Source organism: Amblyomma americanum, chromosome 3, assembly GCF_052857255.1.
Source record: "Amblyomma americanum isolate KBUSLIRL-KWMA chromosome 3, ASM5285725v1, whole genome shotgun sequence".
In the NCBI taxonomy this organism is placed as follows: domain Eukaryota; kingdom Metazoa; phylum Arthropoda; class Arachnida; order Ixodida; family Ixodidae; genus Amblyomma; species Amblyomma americanum.
Window position 1 is genome coordinate 73,913,097 of NC_135499.1, and position 20,832 is coordinate 73,933,928.

General features: G+C 47.3%; 1 long non-coding RNA gene across 3 annotated transcripts in view; it reads right to left on the reverse strand.

Annotated features, from left to right (window-relative positions):
- LOC144123064 (uncharacterized) overlaps positions 1-20,832 on the reverse strand; it is a 166,190-nt gene that overhangs the window by 126,481 nt on the left and 18,877 nt on the right. For 2 of the 3 annotated variants that reach the window (XR_013312992.1, XR_013312990.1), the window contains 2 exons: positions 16,611-16,711; positions 10,697-11,024 (listed from right to left, as the gene is read on the reverse strand). The exons of the other annotated variant lie outside the window; for it this stretch is intronic. This is a non-coding gene — a long non-coding RNA (uncharacterized LOC144123064). Of the gene's footprint in view, positions 1-10,696; positions 11,025-16,610; positions 16,712-20,832 lie in introns of those variants that run through there. 3 annotated transcript variants of the gene reach the window in all.

A 20,832-nucleotide genomic window follows, 5' to 3' on the forward strand; every position in this document is an offset into this window, starting at 1 on the left:
CTTTCATTAGCTGCTTTCAGGTGGCACAGCCATCCGTAAACACCCAGAAAGTGGCTACTGAGACTAGTCACTTTTTCAACCCGAGGTCCGTAACTAGTATAATCTAAGACCTCTGCTAGAAGGGGCTTGTGCATTGTGTTCACTGTTCAACGATTCCAGTTTTCTGCTCTGCGGTCACCGTTGCCCCGGACTATGCACGTGCTTACCCTGGAGAGGCTGCCTGGCACCTCCAAACAGGTGCTCCTTCGTCTCGAGCACCTCGCTCTCAAGAGAGCGGCCGTCATGATTAACATCACTGTTAGTATGTCACCACGTCTTTTTCCGCGCTGCCGACGGTGTTATCTTGACAATATGAAGCGGCCAGTGTTCATGCATGTACCACGTTCTCCTGCGAATAGCTAAATTATTGCAATAAAGCAAGTATTCATTCATTGCCTACATACGCGCTGCTGAATGACTGCAGAAAACCTGTATAGGGGTAGAATAAGGGCGAAATTGACTATTTGAATGTAGTTCATCTTGAAAACAAAACTCAGCTTGAACGGACAAAGGACAAAGAAGCGTAGACACTGCAAGCACTCTTCTCCGTCGATGTGCACAGGATTTTGTTTTGTTTTCAAGATGACCATAGTAAAGCATGATATTTCTCCCGCCATGTTTACTTCCCTGCGCTATAGGCAAACATTACAAAAAGAAAATGTTACACTTGGTGAAAAAGCAGAACACATCGATTGGTGACGAAAACCGGAGAAAGGAGCTTTGATGAATCAGGAGGGTTTTAGTAGTAAAGAGACCGGCAAGTGCTCACATTTGCAGCGACTTGTAGAGAGTGGAGTTCGAAGCTAAAGTAATCAGCGGACGCTTCTTTGCGCGAAGCACACACTCGTGGCTGATAATGAACCGTGCCCAGAGGTTCCACTCGAACCCGTATGCTGGAAATGTTGGCTAAGCCGACATGTCCATTCCAGTTTGTGTCGATTGGATTTAGTTCCAAATTCTGAGTTGCGGAAGCCGGTTGGCTTCTCTTTCCTTTTACGTCATAACGGACTAAAAATTACTTGCCATTGCATAAATAAACGCAGCGCAAAATTGATTTACCGCAGTTTGCCATCTTTGGAGCAAGTGAACGCGAACAATTTAATCCGCCCCATTTCGCACTCCCACAATAGAAGCCCAGGACTTTAAGAACAGCGCCGAGTTTCCCCACTGAAGCATCGGTCGTCATGTAAAACTTGCGCCCTCTTCAAACGCACTGTTTAGTCCTCTTATATATATATATATATAAACTCTAAAAACTGGTACTCTCCCAAAGGAGTAAATCGTCTCTTGTACTCTCTGTGATCACTTTCTTCGCTTTTAAAAGGCAGCAGAGTTATATCGCCACACCTATACCATACGTCCGAGGTATGGCATACGTCCGTCATTGACTCCAGTGTGCGTAAATAGATTGCCGTTCGAGCGACATAAAGAATGATTCACGTGAACAAACGCTTTTAATGAATACCTATCTATAACCCTAAGCAAATACTGTCTTCTAACTGCCACAATTTCTGCGGAACAGCTATGCTTCTCTCGTCAAATGACTGTGTTTTGTGCCCTTTGCTGGGGAGGGGGCGGTGGGATTAGAGGGGTGGGCTGCCATTCGTGTCTCAATGCACAAGCATTATATCCTTCACTGGCAACAAAACTCGCCGTCGGCGCTGACTACAAAAAGTGGTACCAAAACTCCCAGATGGCGTAACCGTGGTATCAAAAATTTTACGCAAGTGTATGGAAATTCAACCCCGGACTTATAGACTGCGAGGCGGGTACGCAACCCATGAGCAACAAAATGGCGTTGCTCCTTGGCGCACAAACGGGAACCTAGCATGTACGTTGCCTTAAAACTGAATGCTAATGAATAGGTGTGTCGTTAGAAAGGAAGGCAAAAAATTAAAATAAAAGAATATAGATATAAAAAACCAAATGCTTTCGCATTCAAAGCACATAAGCAGTCTTAAGTGTCCTAGAAAGTTTTTGTACATCTGATCCGGAACAGTGGACTTTCGAGAAAAAACGCTTTGCAGACAAGGGCGAGGCTTTGACTCGGCGGAAAAACTTCCTCTAAATCCCCAAATCGTTCACGGTTCGCCAAAGAACAGCGGTGGAAATACTGCATATTGCAGTGTTAATACGGTGCGAGCTCTCGACGTAAGCAAAAGTCAAGGTACATTGTCTGTCTGATGCAATGAATTATGCGACTGGGCGCTAGGGATCTTCTTCAGCAAAGGGCTGCGTTGAACATACCAGGCGTCAAGAAATTGCTTCGGAGTAAAGGTTTTCTTCGGTATGCAGCTTTTTCCTGTGCTGTTTCATCGTTTAGTGAGCTATGCCTACTCTAACGTGGCAGCGGCCTGTTAGTAACTGGTCATCTGGACCCAAAATGCGCGCAGGCAGAAATCTGGAAACCCGAAGTGCACAATATAAATTTGATTCAGAGTAAAACCATTCAAACGGCGTAGCGGCGTCAAAAATAAGATGTGGGCGATAGTTATGCCGCCATATCTATGCACACGGTGAAGTGTAAAATTGGTTCAGTGTTAAACCACGGTCACTTGATCCAAAGCGTTGCTTATCGGTTAACCGGCCATGGTTAAGTAGTGACAACACTCATACAAAGTTTTCTCCCCATTACTTCATGCGTCCAAAATAGCGAGCCTAGCAGTTCAACCTTTTTAGACTATAACAATGAAAAATTTGTTATGTAACTGCTTACTACTGATAAAGCGTTACGTTCAAAATTAACTTGTGGCAAGCCAAAACTAATCAGCTATGGCATATATTCTAGTGTTTTGTTTCAACCTTCGTTTACAATTTCTTCAAATTACGATGCGGCACTCCTCCACCCCCTCCCTCCTCATAGGTCAATAATAATCACACAATATGCCCCTATTAGCCGGTTCCCCCGCCAAAGAGGTGCGAGAGAGAGAGAGAGAGAGAATGATGAACGCAGAGGAAGGAAGGTTGACTAAGTGACGCCCAGTATGTTGCCCTACACGCGGGAAGGAGGTACGAAGTACGCGCTTTGCACCGTAGCTTTACAAAACTTTACTGGTCATTATCGGAGAAGTTTTCCAGGAAAGAAGGCAGGTGGTGGCATCTTGGTGGGCTTTAACGTCACGCAAGGCAGAGGTCTATTAGAGGTGCCATAGTGCAGGCCTCAGCTTATTTTCGACCACCTAGGATTTGTTAATGTGGACAGCACAAGAGCGCTTTAGCTTTTCGCCGCCACTGAAATGTGGCGGGATTCGATCCTATAGGGTGTCGAGCTTAGTATCGAGCGACGAAGCCCCTCAGGCTCCGGGCCAGTTTGTAAATAAAGCAAGAAAAGAAGTTAATTACTAATAAGGTGTGAACGTGGGCAATCCCTATACTGCAGAGCCTGCAGCGCTGCATAAGCCTTGCTTTCTTCATGCCTATTTTTTTACAACACTCAAGGCAGTTGCAGTTCTTTGGTGTTCGGCTGCCGAGCCCAATGTCATCGCATAGAATCCCAGCACTGGACGATTTGTTACAATGAAAACAACATGCAAAATCGGGTCAGTGCTGTGCGATGCCCAGCGCACGTGAAAGAAACACAGCTGGTCCGAATCAATCTGAAGCTCTACTCTATGCAATCGTCACATCTCATGTACGTAATATGGACGCTAAACCACACATAACATTGCCATACTATCCCATGCTATCCCATCCAGTTTCATCTCGTAACACACCACACCGTACCATACAACAGCTCTACCTCTTTTCGATGCAAAATTCGCCGACGGCTGTAAATGAAGCTCTTGGATCTCCGCTTGAAGTAACAAGTCCAAACACTTATATTTTGCGCAGGTGCCCGTTATTTGAGAAATCACTGTCTTCAGTTCCCTCTGTCGCTGTTACGAACAAAAAAAAAATCAGTTGCAGGTACAAGACTGGTAATTCGAAGATTGTCATCTGGAGGAACTGCAAATCTGAAATATTAGTGATAGCGGCTAGAGATGATTGTTCACTATAGTTTGATTATTGATTTATTGTTGTTCGCAGCGGCTTCTGAAATGCTGCCGGCTGGAAAACGTGCAGCCGGTCACTCTGGAGGCCAACCAGTTCCTTCCGCAAGCCACTCGACAGCAATGGCCGACGAGGCACAACCAACTGCAGCTGCGCACGAGCAGAATACGCATGACCACTCCGGAGATACGCACGGAACCGGCAACCGGCGACGTTTTGGTGAAGCTCATTCCGAAGCAGATTGCCACATTTCTGGCCAACCTGGTTGTCGATTGAGCCGGTACTAGGAGGATATCGTTTAAGTTTATGAAAAAAGCTCGCCAGCGGTTTGTAACACTTTTTAACGGGAGATTCATCGACAACTTTTAACGGTGGTGAATGTGCAGTTCGCCGAGCCGGGCGCCTTCTGCGCGCAGACCCACGTGGAGCTAATATCAGTTCACGCTTTTGCATGCAGAGGGCGCCACTCCCTTTGTCCTTCTACATCCCTGTTCATGTTGCGCCAGCGACATCGCAGAACCCAAAAACCTTCTCCTATCAGCTGTCACTGAAAAATATAGTATTGAAGTCGAAAGCTATAAACTTTGAGGCACCGTGCTATTCCGAAATAGATTTGGATGTCCAGCGCCGCCGAGTAACCCCCGCTTTACAAGTGAGTACAAGATTTGCCCTGACCTGGTGCCATCCTCTCTGGTCCGAAATTTTATTTAGGATACTGGCCTAGGTTCCTACCGTGCGCCAGCGGACGTGTACGGCCGGGCAACCGAAGACAGCAAAGGGCATATTCACGGACTCATCGCTTGTGTTGTGAGCTTTGCTGAGAACGCCCTGTCATGGCTGAGCAAAACGGGCTTGCAGTCGAGTGTCTAGAGAGGTTCAAAGATCGAGGAGAAGACGGGGACGAGAGCAGAGACAGAGGACAAATGTTTTCATTGCCTCTCTCGTCCTCTATATTTCTCTGGCCTGTGATGGACTTTAGACAGCACCGGCCTACTTCTTGTAAATAAACCTATATTGGAATGCTCGTTGCTGATATGGCAGATTTCACCTCGTTTGAACTAAAGATTTCTGGGTCCTCGACGTTTCTTGGAAACGAACTGTCGGGACGGCCAAAGCACGGCACGCCAAACTGTACGCTTAGCTATACACGTACAGTCACACAACAAAAACACAGCCTCCAGCGTATCCGAAGTATATTACTACCCCCACCCCCCCTCCCCCCCAAAAAAAATGAACCCTCACCGCATATATATAGGGCGTAGTAGCTTGAACACTGACCAGCCAAGAAGAAACAAGCGCCCTATGGAAACATCCAGTTTCTTTGGAAAATGAGAGTTCATGAATGTTATTTCTGCCGGGTCAGCTTCGCCTCTCCGCCGACAGAAGACGCTGCCAGCACAGGCATTAGTGGCAGGCAGCATCCAGTGCCTGGTACGTGTTATGTCTCCTTCTATATACTACACATTTCACCCTGTCAGGGGCCCCGGCCGTGCAAACTTTTCATTCTTTCGGCAACAGTTCTAACTGAACGCACAAAGAGTGCCTTTAGCCTGCCTGCAGCCACAAATTTGCGCTCAATTTTGTTCTTGCAGCTCACTAGCAGGGGTGGTGGTGGTGAAAAACTTTATGAAGTAGAGCAAGCCCTAATTGTTACATCCTAGTGATGGGATTGCTCTTGGATGCGTATCGTGGCCGGTAGGTGATGCTTCTCAGCGACTTCCAAAGCCCAGTCCATTAGCTGCCGTTGGGCAGCCGGGTCAGAACTGGACACCGCAGCCTCCCATCGATCGAGGTCTTTGAGTTGCCAATCGGCTGGTGGAAGGAGCTAGCTCAGAGCAATAAAGATTGTGTGCAAAATCCGCTTTCGAAGCGCCGCAGAAGGTGCATACTGGCATGAACAGTCCCGGATGAACCAGGGCTAAGTGGGCAAGGGAGAGGAAGGTGCGGGATTGTAGCTGTCGCCACGTCACCTGCTGCAATTTAGTGAGAGATTTGTGCGGAGGGGAATACGTTAGCCGTTGCTCACGGCAGTGTAGAGTGATCTCGTGATCCGCGACCATTCGATCTCGAGCGTCTCCCCAGGCGTCGGCGGCTCCTGCTCGGCTGACGAAACCTCGAGCTAAAGAATGAGCCGCCTCGTTGCCTGGGTGGCCGGCGTGGGCCGGGACCCAGAGAAGCTGAATAAGTCGGGTAGGGACGGGAGACCGGCTTAGAAGCCGGAAAACGGGTTCGGAGATGTGGCCTTTCGCAAAGTTACGGACCGCGGTCTTTGAGTCGCTGAAAATGTGGATCGTCAATGTAGTAGCGATGGCTAAGGCTACGCCTGCCTCCTCCGCTTCCGCAGGAGTGGAGGCAATGACAGTGCCTGCCGTAATAGGGATGTACGAATTGGACACTACCGCCAGGGCAAAGGCGGAAGAGGAGGTGTAAGAGGCTGCGTCGATGTAGACGCTCTCCAGCTGTGCGCCATAGTGTTTGTGTGGGGCTGCAGCCCGAGCAGCACGACGAGCCGCGTGATGCTCGGGATGCATGTTCTTGGGGAGGGGGTGAATGGTGATGAGGTCCCGAGTGCGGTGTGGGAGGGAGAAGGTGTGGGTATAATAGCCAGGGGGGTGTAGGCCAATGGCGTCAAGAATGTGACGGGCGGCTAGGGTGGAGGAGAGCCGATCAAGTTGCGCAGATCGATGTGCCTCGTTGAGCTCGGCGAGGGTGTTGTGTACGCCCATCTTAAGAAGGCGTTCATTCGACGTGTGCTGGGGTAGGTTGTGGGCCGTCTTGTACGCCTGACGGATGAGGCAGTTGACTTTGTTCTCCTCTACTCGGGAGAGGAACAGAATAGGGCAGGGAGTATACTACCCGGCTAAGGACGAAAGCCTGGATCAGGCGGCGGAGGTCGTGCTCCCGCATGCCTCGGTGTTTGTTAGCGATTCGTCTGATGAAGCGAACGGTTTGTTGAACGATAGCAGTGAGCTTGGTGATTGTGGCAGTGTTCGTGCCATTGTTCTGGCGAACCATCCCCAGGATGCGAACTTTGTCTACCTCTGGTATGCGGGTGACATCAATGTTGACATTGATGCTATGTGGGGGAGTTTTGTCCAGTCTTCCCCGAGGGGGTGAAGGACCAGAAGTTCCGATTTTATAGGAGAGCATGCAAGGCCGACATGATGGGCATAGGAGGTCAGTACACATCTGCCCCCGCTTGTAGTGTCTCTACAATGGTGCCGACATTACCCGTGGAGGTCCACAGGGTGATGTCGGCATATAAAGAGTGCGAGTGGGCGGGAATGGCTTAAAGAGCCTTTGCCATGGGGATGAGCATTATATTAAATAGAAGCGGGAAGAGTACCGATCCCTGAGGGGTACCTCGGCTACCGAGGGTGAAAACAGGGAAGGAGAGTGAGCCAAAAGTGATTTCAGCTGTGCGGTGGCGGAGGAAGGCTGAGATGTACTGATGGGTACGAGTGCCGTCGTGTAGGGACGACAGGGCGTCCGAGATGGCCGAATGATCTACATTGTCGAATGCCTGTTTTAGATCTAATGCCAGGACCGCGCGCGTGCGCCTCGTGTTTCGGGGGTGGAGGAAGTCTTCTGAGAGCTGAAGCATGATATTTTGGCTGGAGAGGTGGGGACGGAAACCCACCATCGTTGGGGGGGGGGGGGGAAGAGGCGGCAGGGGCGCGTGCATTTTCATAAGAAAGCATCATAAATATTTCCTGAGAAGCTCAACGTATGTGTACACATTGTGCACATGAAACTCCGTACCTCGTGGATCAGCGACACATGGGTGTTGTAGATTAAGGAAACCGCATCACTGCAGTGATAAACCTCGTAGCAAATGATTTTTCACTCACAGGTAACTGTGAGCAGAGCGAATAACGTCTTAACAGCAACGCACACAAGCGGCTGAGGCTGACAAAACATTATTGCGCATAAGCTCAGGAAATTAAGGCAAGTTATCTAGCGTGTCGCAGGCCGTGGAGACCATTGCCGACGCCAGCCCATTCCACAGTCTTGGACTGAATGTCGGAGTCGTCGCTGGGCCTTAGCTTATCCCATGCTGCTTTTTAGGGATCAGGCAAGAGTTCAGCGGGAGGCTTACGGATTTTGCATGCCCAGATCATATGTTGGTTATCTTTCTGAACACAAACGCGGCAGGACGGATTGGTGAGGCTGTGGATTGATTTATGGCTGCTCAGGGCGTCGGTCATATTTAAAACAGCACTCTTCCTGCACACACCAATGACAGCGGCTGCGTCACCGCATTCGGATCAGGCCCGGTAGGCGATTGCCAGTGCAAACCAGGCCATGAAATGTGAAGTGAACAATTTACACCTATAGCGCTTCCTAAAATGGCTTATTTATTCCTGAACTTTACAACTCCATAAGATCTGTTTTTAGCAATATTTCTTTGCCTCTTTTGATCAAAATATTTCATTTCGCAATGAAACATTCCCTTCCCGTTACTAGGTTGATATTCGCAACATAAAAGCGCAGAGAGACTTCGCGATAACTGTCACAAGTTAACGGAAGCGTAGTGGGATGTGCAAACTGCCGGTGCTGGCGATGCCTTGCAAAGGCCACTTTCACTTTGTCCATAGTGTTCCTTTAAACTGGCGATAAGAAATCGCACTCTCCCAAATTGTTCCCTCCCACGTGGCCTCCTCGGTATACACTCGATCCCTCGCCCGAACATCGAGCCCGACCAGGCAGATTGTTTTACTTTGGCACGCTTTATGGGGGTTTGTCCCAAATCGAATCAGGCTATGAGGGACACCGTAGTGAAGGGTTCCTGAAATTTCGGCCACCTGGGGTTCTTTAAGGAGCACTAATATCGCAGAGTACACGAGTCTCTAGAATTCCGCCGCCATCGAAATTCTACCGCCGCGGCGGGGATCGAACCAGTGTCTTTCCGGTCAGCAGTCGAGAGCCATAACCACTCAGCCACCGCGGCGGCCGAATTGTTTTTCACGTCTCCATAGCGCTTAGGAGGATCGGGTCATGAAAGAACAATTTCCATTTGCGTGTGCCGAAGTGCATAACCACTGCAACAAAAAGCGCTAGCATGGTTAATGTGCCGCGGATAGGATACGTGGCTTCGAGAGAGAGAGAGAGAGAGAGAGAACTTTATTGAATCTTATCGCCTCTTGAGCTCCTGACCGAGTCCCTCTTTTAATGCAGCAGTCGTTCCTTCAATCCAGGGCGCGACTACAGCTGCCAGCTTGGCACATTGATACAGGCATTGAAAGAGCCAGCTCGATAGCCCCGATCCCAAGTAATCCCGAGATCTCTAGAGATTAGTTATTTTTACACGGACGAAAATGCGACATCATCAATCAGAGAGCAAGGTTTCACACATGGAGCTTGGGCTAAGCTTTACTAAGCAGCAGACCACGCTGAGAGCCGGCAAGGTTCTCGATTCTGCACAGTTCCGCATGTGTAATCAACGCATTTTCTTTACACCAGGTTTTAGTATCTTAGAGTGCTTACATCGTAGGAGTTACGTTGGTTGCTCGGCAGCTTAGTGCGTTCTGTAACACCACTGCTGTACCACTGGGGAGCGTTGGTCGCTGCAGTTTTTAGGGCGGGTATAATTCGCAGGGTTATACTGCGACAGCCTGTTCATCCCAGGAGGTGCTTTTGTGTCTGAGCAGTGTTTTCTCTACATGCTCCGCTCATAGTCAGAAAAAAAGGGGTGGCGGCAAAATATCGGCCCATCAAACACTACCACAAAACCATAAACGCGAAAACTGAACTTAGCGACTCAACCTCTCCAGTGAGCCACAAACTCCTGTAAACCAGCTACGAATTCAACACAGAAATAACTACACAGAAAATTCTTTAGTGAAGAGAACTTCACTCTGACGCAGGCCACAACCATAAAGAAAGCAGAAAAGGGGCCCGGCGAATGACTTTAGTTGCCCTTCCGTCACAAGCTGCCACTACCAATATTGGAAGAGCAAAATAATTCACAAGCATTTACAGAAGTGGTAAAAATCGATCGAAGAATGAAAGTATTGCCTCGCTTTAGCACGCGCAAAGTTCTATTCCGAGCAGCAGCCATGTGCGCAGGTTTCGTCTGCACAGTCTACAGACAAGCCTGAGCAGCGAGACCTACTACGCAACCAAACAAACAAAGCTTTTCACTTACACCGATTCTGTGCCGAAGCCAATGATCACAGCTCATGGAAAAAAGACCCATACATGTGGCTTCTTTCAACAATAAAACACGGCCCACAACCTGCTTAGCTCAGTTCTGATGTGTTTATTGCTCTTAAGGACTAAGCCAGCGCTCACCTTGCCAGCCCCGCAAGTGTCACAGTGAAGCTTGATCTTACATAGTGTCAGCCTACTATGGAAACACGTTGTCACCCAGGCCTCCCTAGAGGGCCTCCGTGAGTATGCTTCAGAGCAGACTTGACTTGTCCAGAAAGGGTGCCACACTGAAAGCATCGTTCTACTAGGGTGTAACACGTTCTCAACCCAGCCTCCCCAGCAGGCCTCCGTGAGTGCTCTTCACAGCAGACTGGAGACTCAATGGCTTGTCGAGGTAGGGTGCCGCACTGCAAGTGTCAGTGTGCTAGGGTAACACGTTGTCAACCAAGCCACCCCAAAAGCCTCCGTGAGTACACTCCACAACAGACTCGATGACTTGTCCAGGAAAGGTGCCACACTGCAAGCATCAGTCTAGGGTAACACGTTGTCAACTCTGCCACCCCAAAAGGCCTCCGTGAATACGTCTCACTTCAAACTCTATGATTTGTCCAGGAAGTGCACCGCACCACAAGCGTCACTACTAGGGTAACACATTGTCGTCTCGGCCTCCCCAGAGGTCCTCTAGTAGCAAGCCTCTGACCAGACTCGATGAATTGTCCAGGAAGGGCACCACACAGAAAGCATCTGTTTAGGGTAGCACGTTGTCAACCCGGCCACCCCAAAAGGCCTCCGTGAGTACGTCTCACTTCAGACTCGATGACTTGTCCAGGAAAGCCGCCACACTGCAAGATATAAACACACGGAGTTAGCACAGCATGTCATTGCATGTGGTACGGTCGAGCTGGTCGAAGGCTCTGGAGAAATTTCTGCCACATTTTATAGCGGGGCTCTTTAGAGGCATATCGATATTTTTATTCCTTGAGTACCTGAGTACCTGTAAAATGTACTGCTCCCCGTTATAGTCCTATATATCTCAGTCACGTGCATGGATATGTGGTCACTGCCCTCGTCAAGTAGCTGTTTTACCACTTCCAATAAAACTGCTTGCTCCTACATTGTTAATACGCAATTGTCTTCTTCATGAACAATAGTTATTTCTGGGACAATATTTCTCTTCATCCACTTTTCTGCTTTCCCTCCAGAGGTCCTTGATCGCCATTCAAAATCGTCCCCTGGTTTGCCGAACGAGAAATACCACTAGTCCTAAGTTGTTGCCAATAAACTTTTATCCCTAACTCTTACCTCTCCAGTTCTATAGCATAAATACCTCTGAACACGCAGTGTATATTCATGGATAGCTCTAGTATTCCTGCCTGACACCCTTCCTTATTGGGATTTTATCTCTTTTCATGCGAGGACTGTGCTAATCATAGAACTGCTGCGTTTTTTAAGGCTCGTCTACACTCTTAATCGTTTCTTCACACTTCTTGATGATCTAAATAATATTGTAATTTACGCTGCGCTCAACTTTGACAGTTCTGTCAATTCAATCTATGCAGTTAGAGGCTTTTATGCCCTGGCGTTTGCTTCCTGAGCGTTTGCCAGCATTTTGTCTGGATAGCCGGTCACCTACTTCTATTGCGCACTTTTAACAATATCATTAAGCTTGTTAATATACTTGAACACTCGGTCATCATCATAAAAACTCAGAACAGTCGTTCTCCAGCGAGATCACGAATTCAGTCTCACTAGTTAGGTTTATGATGTTCAACGTCCCTAAGCAACTCAAACGCCGTAGTGGAGAGCAATCCGGCGTCTTTTCGGTCAGCAGCCGAGTACCATGACCACTGATGCATCGCGGAAGTTAAAAAAAATTCCTGTCAGTACGGCGAAAGCACAATATTTTAGCGCCGCCGAGTGGTAATGGCAGCTGAACCTTCCACCACGCCAACCAATAACAGCTTTGTGGCAAGTGCTTAGGATAAACGAATGGTTTACAATGAGAGAAATATGAGGTAGGATCACAGTCAGTTCTTGCCAAAAGACACCGTTTTACTGCTGCCACATGACCGCTCTCAGAGGAAGAAGCAAAGCGACTTCGGAGATCTAATCACGCGCGTGCTCATAGGAAGGCTAAAGGAAACCCGCTGGTAGTCCTGGGGGACTTCAAAGCGCATCATACGGCATGGAAATAAAGGCAGAAAGCTTTGGGAAGACATACATTTGCACAGGCCACGCCCTACAATTGCACAGGCCTTCTCACAGACCCCGCTCTCACAACGAGGCAAGGGACCAGTGCTTCGGCAGACACTTCGGCGGATCTAATCTTTGTTGTTGAAGGAGTCAGGGCTATCTGGTGCAATACACAAGACCTGGGAAGTGACCACAAGATCAGAGACCAAGATTACAATGCCTCTTTCTTAGGCTTACGAGATACGAAAACGAATTGTGTTATGTCCCTGGTTAACTTCTTTTGGCAGGCACCCTGTCTCGTGCACCTGACATCCAGGAAAAGGGGGTTTCAGCAGATGACAATGATGTCAAGGTTCATGCCATCTTGGTCTGCTCCAGCTTGGTGAGTGAGAACACAAGGAAGAAACTGGCTGAAGAGACCGTAAATGGCCCAGTTCTCTCAAAGGTCATGAAAGCTCTTATGTACCATCAGCCTCTAAATGGACAGTTCAAGCCCTTTGCCGTAGAACTGTCAGTGACAGGTGGCACACTCTTTAAAGGCAGCAGTGTTGTCATACCTCAAGCTCTCCGAGCAAAAATGTTACCCTACGTGCAGGACCCTAAGGTGTCAATAAATGAACCACATTGATCTTCACTAAGGTCACACAAAGACTGGCGTATCTTTCCTCTTCTCAGCTTGCTAACCATGTATCGGAAGCTGTAGGCGCGATGCAACGGTTTTTAGTTCTTTGTTAGGACCATATTCTAGAAGCCTCGCGTATAACTTCTTTCCTGAGAAAAGGTTGAAGGAACAAGAACAGAGTGCGCGTAAAGCGTAGTATACTAGGCAGCCTTTGTTTTCGAGGCTACAGTCCTTTCCCAACTGCAGCCGCCGCGGTGGCTGAGTGGTTACGGCGCTCGGCTGCTGGCCCTAAAGATGCTGGTTCGGTCCCGGCCACGGTGGTCGAATTTTGATGGAGGCGAAATTCTAGAGGCCCATGTACTGTGCGATGTAAGTGCACGTTAAAGAACCCCAGGTGGTCGAAATTTTCGCAGCCCTTCACTACGACTTCTCTCATAGCCCGAGTCGCTTTGGGACCTTAAACCCCATGAATAATATATACACGAAGATTCAGGGGGGTCCCCTTGCAGGATTTCTACCCACGTTCCATGTCAATGGAAATCTACCCAAGCAACCAGATAGCCACTTCCAGCTAAAGCTTTCCATATTTCGTGTTTTTTTTCAAAGCTTGCGCATATATGGCTTCAAACCAAGTCGGACAAAAACACCTACTGATGGCAATTCTTTGTTAACCAAGCGTGTCCTATAGACATCTGAACATCAACGGGAACAAGGCATGCTTCCACGACAACCTCTAGTAACCGCAACCCTGTCTACTTCTGTACTAGCCCACGCTTCTCCACGGTGATTGTTTTCCGCATGGCTCTCCAACCGTGATGAGTAAGTGCCTATTTTCTGGGCTATCCCACTATACGTTAGTTGTACTCGTCCCTCCATAAACCAATGAGGCAGCTCAATATTGAGCACAGACTCCCCCATTTTCACTTCTCTCCAACAATTGCTTGCTCCGATCGTCATTCTCTTCCATCCTTCGGAATTTTTTGCACTCTTTCATGCAAACTACGTGCTACAGGCGTTATTGCACAAAAAGGCTAGAATCATGCCTGCCTTCTATGAAGTTCCAGAAGTGAGAAAAAAAATAGCAGTCACCACCGCGCACTGAGCATTGGCAAACGGAGGCTGCTCACCAAAACGAGTGAGTTGCTACCTTTCCATTTCAGGTGACATACTGTCGACGCGGATGCGCCATCAGGTCGATGGCGAACAATCTGCTTGACAGACACCATGACTTATGACTTTCCCGGGGCTTTCTCGAGGGATCACAACTGTACAGTATTATGGCATAACATGGCACGGCGTGGCATGTCGTTATATAGGTTCCATAGTTGATGGCTCCGAGAAATTTCGACCACCGGCAGTCTTAATGTGCACCAAGGCGGCTGTGCTACTGCATAAACACCTCCCACCCTTCTCTCATCAAAATTTCTGATATACTTGCTTCCTGAAAATGCGTAAAGCACCCTTCAAAAGGGACTTCCTGGCTACACCCCTCATGTGGGGAGGGGGGGGGGCTGTAACAGATATACAGGCCCCGGCTGCCTGAAGACCTGCCACAGATTGGAAGCCGGACCTGTGGCAGTAGTTACAATAATACTGCATCACTTCCAACGATAAGCCCACCCGAGACAACATTTACAAAGGCGTATCCACAGTTGTCTGAGCCTGCTATGAGGGCATCGAAAGCTCCGAGTACGAGGCGATGGCTTTTGCGCTGGACGTTTATCTTCAAAGCGTATGTGTGAGCACCAAGCTTTTAGAAGCCGTCGCCTCCCGGCCACAGCTTTCTCTTAACTGCGAAAGTGTTTTCGGACGGATCGCCACAGCCGCAGCAAACGTTGAATCGCAAACCTCATTCGTTAGGCCCCGTTTGTTTCCCAGCGTTCCCAGTGCTGGCGTTTTGCCAGAATACCTCCAGGCATGAATAATGAGCTCGAGAGAAACGTAGTACATATATCAATCCCCACAAATCATCTGAATAATCATGAGCGCCTTAAGACTGCATCCACTGCAGGACAAACACCTCGCCCATTGGCCTCCATTTAGCCCTTTCCAAAGACAATGTTCTGGCTAATTTCATCGCTAGTCCCGGCCTCACAATGCATCCATGTCTCTAGTTTCCACATGCATTTTTTCCTGAAGCTTGAACTAACAAGCTCAGCCACAGTTACTGAATAACTCAGCTGCCGTGAATATTTCGGAATGAATTCCTATTTGTCGCTACAGCGCTTGACCGTAGTACAATCGATTAGATGCACCCCCTACCGAGCAAGTTTCGCTGCATATGGGCCATTCAATGACACTCTAACCTTTATCGCCCTGTGACAGCCGTCTAACACAAAAATTTCAGCATGCACACTTCCAACTCCATACGCATGAGAATTCGAAAACATTGAAGTGCCGGGTCATGTTGCGCTGCAAGATAACTGAGCTATGACTATGACAGTGAGCCATCAGTGGGTGTGAGTGTCTGCGTGCGTGTGTGTGTGTGAAAATTGCCATTTTCTGATTATTTCCTTCCTTTTTCTTTCAATGCATACTTTGTACAAACTATGCACAACTTACTTTAGGTTACTTATTAAGTGCGGAGTCATGCTACATTGAAGAATAGGACATGAGTCACGACGCGGACGCCGGCCTTGGTGCTAATGGGGACATATGTTTTTGCATTGACAGAGCGTGCATAATACATGCAGGAAGCAAGAAACCCCTCAATATTTTCGTTATAGCTAGCCAGAATAATTTCTCTGCGATGAATGCGGCGTTCGACACACGAGTGACTACAAAGTATCCACAACGTCCCAGGAAGCATTGCTTAAAAAAAAAGGAAACAGTACACAAGACAAAGAGAGGAACGTCCAAAAGAGGCGCAGTTTTTTTTTTTTTGCTAGCGCCGACAGCAATTTCTGCAAATAATTGCCTACCATTTGCTGCCAGCTCGTCGCTCGGAGACGATTACACGCAAAGGAGAAGCTTATGTGAGGGTTTTTGAAGTGAAGAAGGCATTCGCGAAGTCAGCCCTTTGCAATTCTTTTTATTTGATGCCACCTTTTCAAGCCTGCGCTTCTGCTTTTTACTTATTTAGGGCTCTTCCTATGACCTGTTCAAAATTCTCTCCTAGTGCCTGTTTAGCCTTTTGGGAGTACGTCTCATTGGCTGCAATGATGAATCCGCCTTCCTTGTTGTTCGTTCCTCTCTTCGTCTTGTGTTTGCGCTGTTCTCTTTTTCAGCAAAGGTATACCAACTAGCCCGCAACAACACTCTCGTAAGCATTGCTTCAACAGCTTCGGCAACCTTTTCTCTAGAAACGCAGACCCACATATCCTGGCCCAGGCCCACCAGATTCCTTTCAGGTTCTTAGATTTTCATGTCATGCAATTCAACGCAGTTTTCAGTTCAGTCCTGCACTGGTGCGCACTTCAACGCACTCCCGTGAACGCATAAGAAAATCACTGGAAAAACTTGAACTATAGGAGTTATTTCCAAATGAGAGGATAGAGGCACACCTATATCTTCTACTAAGTGGCTGACTATGAAAGCCTATATGCATAGCACACATACGCAAATTGCAGTGCGGAGATGGCTGCCTAGTAAATTCAAGTGATTGCTTTCTTACAATGGTAAATGCTGTCGCCACTGAGGTCCCTTCAGGCCCACAGCATCCGCTTTCGTGAAGCAGACTCGATGACTCATCCGTGCCCACTCCGGACGCAAGCACTGCATGGTTGCGACAAAGCCGATGGAGCAGGGTACTGGCTCCTGAGGAACCTTGACAACTGGGCAATACAACAGCTCGCAAAGCATAAAACGCATGAGAGCAGTTTGATCGCTACGCGGACCGCACGCCTTAACACCCATGCGCACTTATATCTCTCATCTAACGGGCACATACGTGTTTGGCGTAACATGGACTCAGCACCGGGCTTGATGATGGGCGCAGTGCAGGGTGGGCACGCAACTCACGCGTGGTGTGGCATGTGCCACTGGCAACTGGGGAGCAACCTTGCGTCCAAGAAGGCCACATGGGTGTGGCAGCTAAATATATATAGGGAGTCCTAGCTGAGCGATTCTAACACAGCGTTGTTCAGAGTCGCATACTCTAGTGAATGGTATTTTTTCGTATCGCTTAATAAATAATGAATAATTAGCTGATTATTTCAAATATTGGCTTCAGATATGCAGATTCAATTCTCGAGTTGTAGACACTCTCAGAAAACAATTGGCTAAAATATTTAAACCAAGTTGCCATTAACACGACAAAGTTTATTCATATTAAACAAAATCTCTCAAAACAAGAAAACTGCCATGCCACAAATCCTGATGCATCTCTGTCGCCCAGTGCTCACTCAAAACACCGACGGGGGTAGCGCTCCGCAGAAAAGCGGATTCTGTTCGTGCAGACGCGTCCTCGCACGCTCAATTAGCGCCAGTGTCATCTGATAGCTCTTTTCTACTTGGGTTGTTTTAAAGCTGGATAAACAGATTGAGCAAACGGTACCCTAGTTGCCAATTTTTGGGCCGGCTGATCAAGGCTATCTAAAACTTCCGCATTGGCGCCTTATTCCTGACACCAGCCTAGGTCATGCGATTCTCAAATCCGCTCACACTGAGTCTTTTTACCAAACTTTTCTTATATTTATATTTAGTACTTTTATATATAATACACTACATATAATATCAGTGTATATATGAAAAGTTGACATTAATTTCTCAATGGTCATTCACAGCTCTGTTGCTAAATATCGCCGGGTATGTAGTATGAATGTATCACATAAGTCGCCAAACACTGTAGAACCTCACAACCCTGAAATATCAAATCATGTGACATTTCGAAGAGATTACAAACCTCCAATAAGACAAATCGAGATATCAAATCTCAGTCATGTGAGCCTGATGCTTTGATAAATGCTCAAACATCAAAAACAAGTTTTTCTCCACACAGGCTAAAAGGGGGAAAATTTTTCTGAGCCGTTATTCACTACGACTTGCCGCATAGCCGCAAGGTGCTGGGGCTTAGAAAAAGTGGCTTCCATTGACTAAAAGCTTTGCCCTGTAGAACCACTGAGATTGGATTTCTCATGTTCGTAGAGCCACAAATTTGCAATCACTGCATTATGCGCTATATGGCATCTTATGCAAACTCTACGCTTCTCAAAATTAAAAACAGTGCATCCATTCCTTCTCACTCAGTATGATTCTCAATGTGGAGCATTATGTAAGGCACCCACCATAAAAATAGCCCTACTGCCCGCAGGGTGATGTTTTTCTTCCAAGAAGGGACAAAAGCCAAAGCAGTCTGATTCCAGTCTTATGGAAACGTTGGGAGAGCGGAGCAAAATGCAATGCAAATTTGCAAATTGACCCCTTCATTTTATTTTTCACAGCTACCGAAATGTTAAAGTATTACCCTCTATCCTAGCATAACGTTCATTAAATATGATAACACCAGCTGAAACACAGAAAAACTGAAGGAAATGTTCGAAATCTCACATTTTGTCTTAACACAGGGCAAAATGAGAGCGGAGGCGCCACACTGAGACGCCATTCCAAAGTCAAACTATTGATGCTCCTTAAAAGAAATGCATGCAACGGTGGCTCCATGGACATCCATTTAGACCACCTTAACAAGCCTATTCGAATGAGAGACTGAACTCAAAGAGAACTCGCCACCGCTTTGCTCTATGGCCCACTATATTCAGTGCATTTCTATAGCCAGTCACCGGATTATGCGGAATTTTTTTCCATTATTATCATCGAAACATCTCTCATTTCAACACTTCTTTGTGTTTCGCTCAGCCCCGTAAATGAACATGCACCTTGGTACGACTCAAAATGCGTCAACAGGAGGTTTTTTTATGTGATTTCAGACCAAGCGAAGAGAGTTTGATGATTATAAGAACGTGCTGTACAAATAGTTCTTCATAACCATCGAACGACTGTGGCAACGAGGTTCTAAAAATTTTTATGCACGTCTTTCCTTTGATCATCAATCCGCCTCACTATGCCCACTGCATGTCAAAGACTCTCCCACGTCTCTCCAATTAGCCCTGTCCTTCGTCAGCTGCACCCACCCAACGCTTGCAAACTCCTTTATCTCATCCGCCCACCTAACCTTCTGCCGCCCTCTCCTACGCTTGCCTTCTCTTGGAATTCAGTGCGTTACTGTTAAAGACCAGCGGTTATCATGCCTTCGAATTGCATACCCCGTCTAATCCCATTTCTTTCTCTTGATTTCGACTAGAAAGTTATTAACCCGCGTAGCAGAATCATTCTTTTACTGCTTGTCCATCATGCGCATCGAGTAGTTAAGCCTGCCATTAAGATACAATGGGGGATGTTTTTGAGGAGCAAAGAACTTAATAGCAAAACAATGCAAGCCTGCACAGGAAATATCTGCAGCATATCGATTGTTTTAGTCAAAAAATTGCGTTCATAAACCCCGAAAATACGCTTGTTCCCTCACCTAGACCGACCGCTTCATACGCACTCACTGTTAATTTTTTAATTGATGAGACCAGCACTGTTCGCATCACTTTAGAGTTTTCTACCTCTTCTCTGCATGTACCTCGTCTTATCCTATGGAACAGGAGATAATGGGCAGAACTTTACAGCTGGCAAAAATATCTCTCATGAGACCATGCAAACAGTCACAGGGTAACGTTCTGGAACAACTGTAGGCCGCTGCCTAAATACTCATCGCAAGTCTCAAATTATTCTGCTAAACAAAAAAGCGCTGACTATTTGTAACAAAGAAAAACAATTACGTCTAATCTACGAAGCAAGGTCCCTTGGCCTTCACAGTACTGAAAATGTGGTATGAAGAATTTTGCGTAATTTTCTCCAAGTCCAGGATTCTTAGGCATCAATTTAGGCTGTGAGGAAAGCGTGGAATATTGCCCTGGTTTCTGTTACGCAAATTTTGTAAGCTAATGCTTCATTCTTCAGATGTGTAGCAAAATCTCTTTAGAGCCTGTTTGATTCTCACCACATTAAATTAAATGCAACCAAACGTCAAGACACAATTTTCAGAGCAGCGAAGGAAAAGACTATTAGCTAATTTCGGTGAATTTATGAATTGATGGATTTGAAACGCTTGGCGTCGTTTTGCACAATCAATATTGTGCTATTCTCACGTGAACAGTATTTTGCCTATACTCCCTCGAATAGTAGGTCATTTACATCATCGCATACTCTAAGCGCTTTTTAGTCCGGTCCTTCCGGGTGCGAACTGCTTTGTGACAGTCATTAGTCTGTTAAGGTTTGTCCTTTTTTATGCTCATAGCTTTCGGGAACACATGCAGTCGAGTACCTCGTGATGGCCGAGCGCGCGAGCCTGCCTCATTTAATCGTGTCTAATTGTGCACGTTCACAGAAAGTCCACTGCTAGAGTCAACGATGTGCACAAAGTAACATTCTGACCATATCACAAAATGCAAGTCAAATGGATTTCCACTAACAGATGATCTCTTGTAAATGCTCGCCTGGATGTTTCATGGGTCTCTCAAAATGATGTTTGATATTGGGACCATTTGTGGATATCCTCTAAATATATCTCGTTCCCTGGGCTGATCCGATCAGCAGCGAGCTGTAGTCCTCGCAAGCGGGCGGCACACTCGTGAGGAGAGCCACTTCCAAGCACAAAATAAACTAAAATGCGCCGACCGCAGCACGGACACGACTGTCTAGCAGCTTCTTGATGCGCGCACGGACGACCTATGTCCAATAATCTTGCAGTGTCATCCCAACCTGCCCACCGGACACTCAACAAACAGCCCAGTGTGGCAGGTGGCGGTTAAGTTAATGATTGGTTACTCGGAAAGAATTCGGGGCGATCAAGG